Source organism: Mandrillus leucophaeus, unplaced genomic scaffold (assembly GCF_000951045.1).
Source record: "Mandrillus leucophaeus isolate KB7577 unplaced genomic scaffold, Mleu.le_1.0 Scaffold312, whole genome shotgun sequence".
In the NCBI taxonomy this organism is placed as follows: domain Eukaryota; kingdom Metazoa; phylum Chordata; class Mammalia; order Primates; family Cercopithecidae; genus Mandrillus; species Mandrillus leucophaeus.
This window is the reverse complement of record NW_012103277.1, coordinates 990,790-995,907: the sequence shown is the minus strand read 5'-3', so window position 1 is coordinate 995,907 and position 5,118 is coordinate 990,790.

Below are 5,118 nucleotides of genomic sequence, written 5' to 3'. Positions count from 1 at the left end.
AAAAAAAAAAAAAAAAAAAAAAAAGATGAAGTAAGGGGCTGGGTCTGTGGCTCGTGGCTATAATCCCAGCAATTTGGGAGGTTGTGGCAGGTAAATCACTCGAGGTCAGGAGTTTGAGACCATCCTGGCAAACATGGCAAAACCCTGTCTCTATTAAAAATACAAAAATTAGCAGGGCATAGTGGCGCACACCTGTAGTTTAATGTTATATTTATTGGGAATCTATTTTGTGTAAATACCTACATTAGTTCCTTTAGAAGATACAAAGGCAATTAAAAAATAAATTTAACTGCTTTCTGCTTGCCCATTCTATGGTAATATGAAGGAAATTGATAAATAGGAAGGGGAAAAGGAAACTTGGAAAAATATCAATATATTTGCTGAGGTTGATATTTTCATGATATCAAATATTCCCTTTTTACTATGGTGCTTTCACCATCTTATAAACTTTTGTGAAATGTTTAACAAAGGACTTTTTTGTATTAATGGTCTTTGTCTTTCTTATTGCTAAAAGATACAGGAATATTTAAATGGTTCAGACAAGCATATATATGATTTGGAAAATAAATAAGAAAATTCATTTTTCTAGGAAAGAGAAGCTAGTATGTGTAGGTTGATAAATAAGATTTTATTTAATCTTACTGCTTAGATTTGTATGCTTTCTCTGCATTTTCAAGCATTCTATCTTTTAAATCTAAAATACATTCAAAAGAAAGCTTCTTAATTTATCTTTTTTTCGTATCAACCACAGTTTAGCTAAATAGGTTATATGAGTCACTCCCTAGGTTACCATATGTATTTATCATTGTGATAAACACAACTAAAAATTAGTATCAGTTAATTTAAATAGATGTAAGCAAGCATTTATCTGATAAAAAGTTTAAATACCATGTGCCTCACATAGAAAAACAGTCCTATACATACAAATATAGTTATAAGAATAAAAAGAAAAGGATATAGAGGAAAGGAACAAAATATTATCACTCCTTTAGCAGTGCCAATATCCTTCCTCTACTGAAGGATATTATTTTCCTTATAAAGAGTAAATTCTGCTGCCCTCTTTCCTTTTCTCATCCTCATACACACACACACACACATAAACACACACACACACAGACATAAATATATGTAATTCCAACTTTGGTTTAGATTTACTTTACTCTATAATCTAAGGAAAAAAATTTCCAAAGCAGTGGTTAATACAAATTATAGGAATACATTATTACCAAAAATAAGCCTTGATAATTTCTTTATAAATATGATTATGTATTATGTGTATTATGTAATGTAGTCATTATCCACTGCATTCTAAGATTAAGTTAACTCTCCTGAACATTTTTGTAGAAAGAACTGACAATGGTGATGGCTTATGCAAATAATAACAGATCAATATCATTTCTCTTTGTACTTACAGAAAGTCATAAAAGTTAATAGATATATGGGGTATAAATAGAAACTTTTGTCTGAAAAACATCTTCAGAGAAAACCTTTTCTTATTGTTATCTCAAAATACTTAATTTTATTTTATTCCAATTACAAAAATATCCACTGATATTGAATAGTAGATAACATTTTAAAAATTTTCTTCAAAATTTACAATCATCACATCTATTATGTGAAACGCTATACTTTAGTCTCCACAAAATTATTTTTAATGGTTTACCATATTTTATCTTCCCGCTTATAGAAAGATTTGAAAGAAAACAGGGAGGTGATACTGTAGACTCAAGCTCTATTTATTTGTAAGCCCTACTGTTAATGCATTTTGCTAAAGGGGAGGTTGCAAATGTGAGAGTATTAATGTAAATCTATTCATTTGGCAAAATCATTCAAGTGAAAATGTGTAAGCAAACGATATCAAGTGAACCATTTTCCTTGAAGGAAAAGCTGTCACTAATGCTTTACCTGTCATCTTGTTTAAAGTTTCTGGCTTTTTTCTCTAATAGTGGAGTATCTCTTAACACCAGAAAGATGTGCCTAGTTTAATGGAGGGGTAGAAAGAGAGACTTGTTGACTCATGGGTTTGAGAATACCACAAAATCTTTTAAGACGAATAGCAATTATCTTTATCAGCTTCAACCCTGACCTCAGTCTTGCCTACTCTGGGCTAGTAGTATACTTGGAATCAGTGTTCTGCACAGCAGCAAACCAATAATTGAAAGCTGTATTGTATTTTCTGGATATCAGGGGTTATAGGGAATTCTATAGACTATATGAAATCAGGACTTATCTTAATATCCATTACAAATGAAATATTATTGAGATCACAGATTTGGAGGAAACCTTAAATTATTTTACCAGTCTCTGGAAAGTATGTTCTAGTCTTTCCTTCCCTAATTTTATTAGAATAAATTCTGCCAAAATTTGACAATTTTTTTTTAACATATATTGTTTTTGAAAAAAAATCTTCTCATACTTTTTCTGACCTTCATACTTTAATTAGATGTGTAATAAACACATATGTGTATTTTTGATCACTATTCTTCTAGTAAATATTTTATTAAGCACAAACTGTGTCAGATATTGTGGTTGGTGCCAGTAGCAATGATGACTTGCACTTAGAGTGAAAAACAATACTAGACCTTCTAGATTCAAAAGAACACTTGAATTCATCCAGCAAAGACACTTCATTTTATCATCAGGAAATCTCTCCCACTTTTGCTAGGGACTACTGACAAGAGAAACAGATGATTTTTCATATATTTAGGATGTGATACTTCATTAGCATTGATTTTGTGCATAGTCATGAGCTAGTGCTGTGTGTTAGTAGTGATCTTTATAAAAAAGTTCAATTCAGTTTCAGTTTTTAAAGAAATCATTATAAGATCCATAATATAAGGATGAATTTTATGTATCAGTAGTTAGGTTGAAAAGTATGTGCATACTTGTTTTTTGGTTTGTTTGTATTTGAAGAAAGTGATTGTGTTAGAATGGAAAGCATCTTCCAACAAAGTATCAAATATAAAAGTTGTACTACTATGGGTCAGAAAGAAAGGTAAAGAAAAAAAATGCTTATAAAAGATATAAGATCGCAAATTATATAAATTCCTCAAGCTCCTTCCCACTAATTCTCTCTCTACCTCAATAGGCCTCCCCAAAAACATTAACTAGATTATCAATCCCTTGGGGGTTAGGAAACAGACTAAATAATTTTCTTCTGTGTTAATTAGTCCCATCCATATCCATTTACCAATTCAAATTGATACAGGCAGGAAGCAAGGAAATACTGGGTGGAAGAGGGTGGTTTCCTGGCAAAGATGACACCCTAAAGCCTGGAAACCCAGAGCCTTAAGTGAGAACAGGTATTCCTGTTTTTGCTCCTAAATTTTGCCTTTTGGCCTGCCATGCCCTCCCGATCCTGTACCCATATAAACCCCAAAACCCAGGCTCCATGAGTGGATGAGCAGAAGAGCAGAGGAAAAGAAGTATGGCATAGTAGAAAAGGAGAGAAGAGAAGGGGCATCTGAATGTTGAGAGGAGTTCAGCTGGGGATTGCTGAAGAGTTTGGCCACAGGATGGCCAAACTCCAGAGGAAGATCATCTTTCCACACCATCCCCTTTCCAGCTCCTCATCCATCAGACTGAGAGCTGCCTCCACCACTCAATAAAATCTCCACATTCACCATCCTTTAAGTCTGTATGTGACCTGATTCTTCCTAGATGCAGGACAAGGACCCAGGTATCAAGAGAGCACTGAGCTGGTTAACGCTTAAGGTGTCTGCCGATGGCAGAGCTAAAGGAGCACTGTAACATGCCCACTGGGGCTTCAGGAGATGCAGACGCCCACCACTGGATGATACCATGAGGCTAGAGCCCAGAAGCTCTTGCCCTACTTCTGCACCTGTTGGTCTGCATGCTTCCTCCTCTCCTGTAAGGGTTGGAGTGTATGGTGGCCCAACAGATGAGCCATATCCATGTTGTGAGGACTGCAAAGGGGTTAAGGGAACTATCTCATTTCAAAATCGATAATACTTTGATTCTTGACACTGCATTCTATATTCACATATTCTATAATGTACATTTATGTAATAGGAATGTGGAATTTTATATTCTCCTTATCAATAATTCAAGTGTTTTGTTTTAAGTATGTAAAGTAGCTCCATGGCACTTTTCTATACTTCTACAGTAAGTTGGCAGGTATTTGTTTTATATCTATTACATGATTATTTTATTAAAAATATGCTTCATTTTCTGGAAGTAAACGGTAGTCCCTGAAATAAGAAATAATAATATCTACTTGGTAAATACCTAATCTTTTTCAGAAAATGTATTATGTAATTTGCAGATGTTATTTAATTTAAAATAAATCTATTAAAAAAGGTTACCCTCATTTTTCAAGATAAAGAGTTATACAAAAGGTTGACTACTCTTCTATTAAAAATAATCTTATCCTAATATTAGACTCAGATCCTTGTTTCCTGATAGTTGTGTAAATATCTGAATACAAATTATATTATATTTTGGGGCACAAGTATTGTTTCAACTAAATAAAAAAGTCTTGTAATAATAATCATCCTTGGTAGTAAACAATCATCACTTATAATTTTAAGAATAACAAAATGAGTTAGACATTTTTGTCAATTTATAAATACATTAGCAAAGTGCATTTCATTTGTGAAAACTAACATTTTGGATTTCTGAAGAATAGGAGTTGTTTCTGATTCATGATATGGTGAACCAAAAAGATGATGGTATGAGATCTATTGTAAAACCAAAATCAAAACCAAAAAGCAGCTTTAAACCATTCAGATAATGTAAAAAATAACTACCTGAACATTCTGGAGAATTAATAGACGCTAAAAGATTCTGAGGATGCATACACACTTTGAGGTGTTGACTAAGAAAAGGCAAAAAACCATACTGCAAAGCAGTATGACTAGGCATTTACTCTGACCTCAGAAATTGCAATACAGAAGAAAAATTCCACTAGAAGCTAGGGTTCAGAGGAGAGAAAGGGGAATGGGGACTTTCAAAGGGTACACTAAACAAGTTGTTTTGAAAGAATTATCATTGACGAAGGTGGCTGGCTTAGTACATGAGTCCGTAATTCATTGATTGTTAATGTTTAGGAGTTGCAGCAATGGAGAATTTCAGCTGTTTTCTAGGATATGGTGGTCC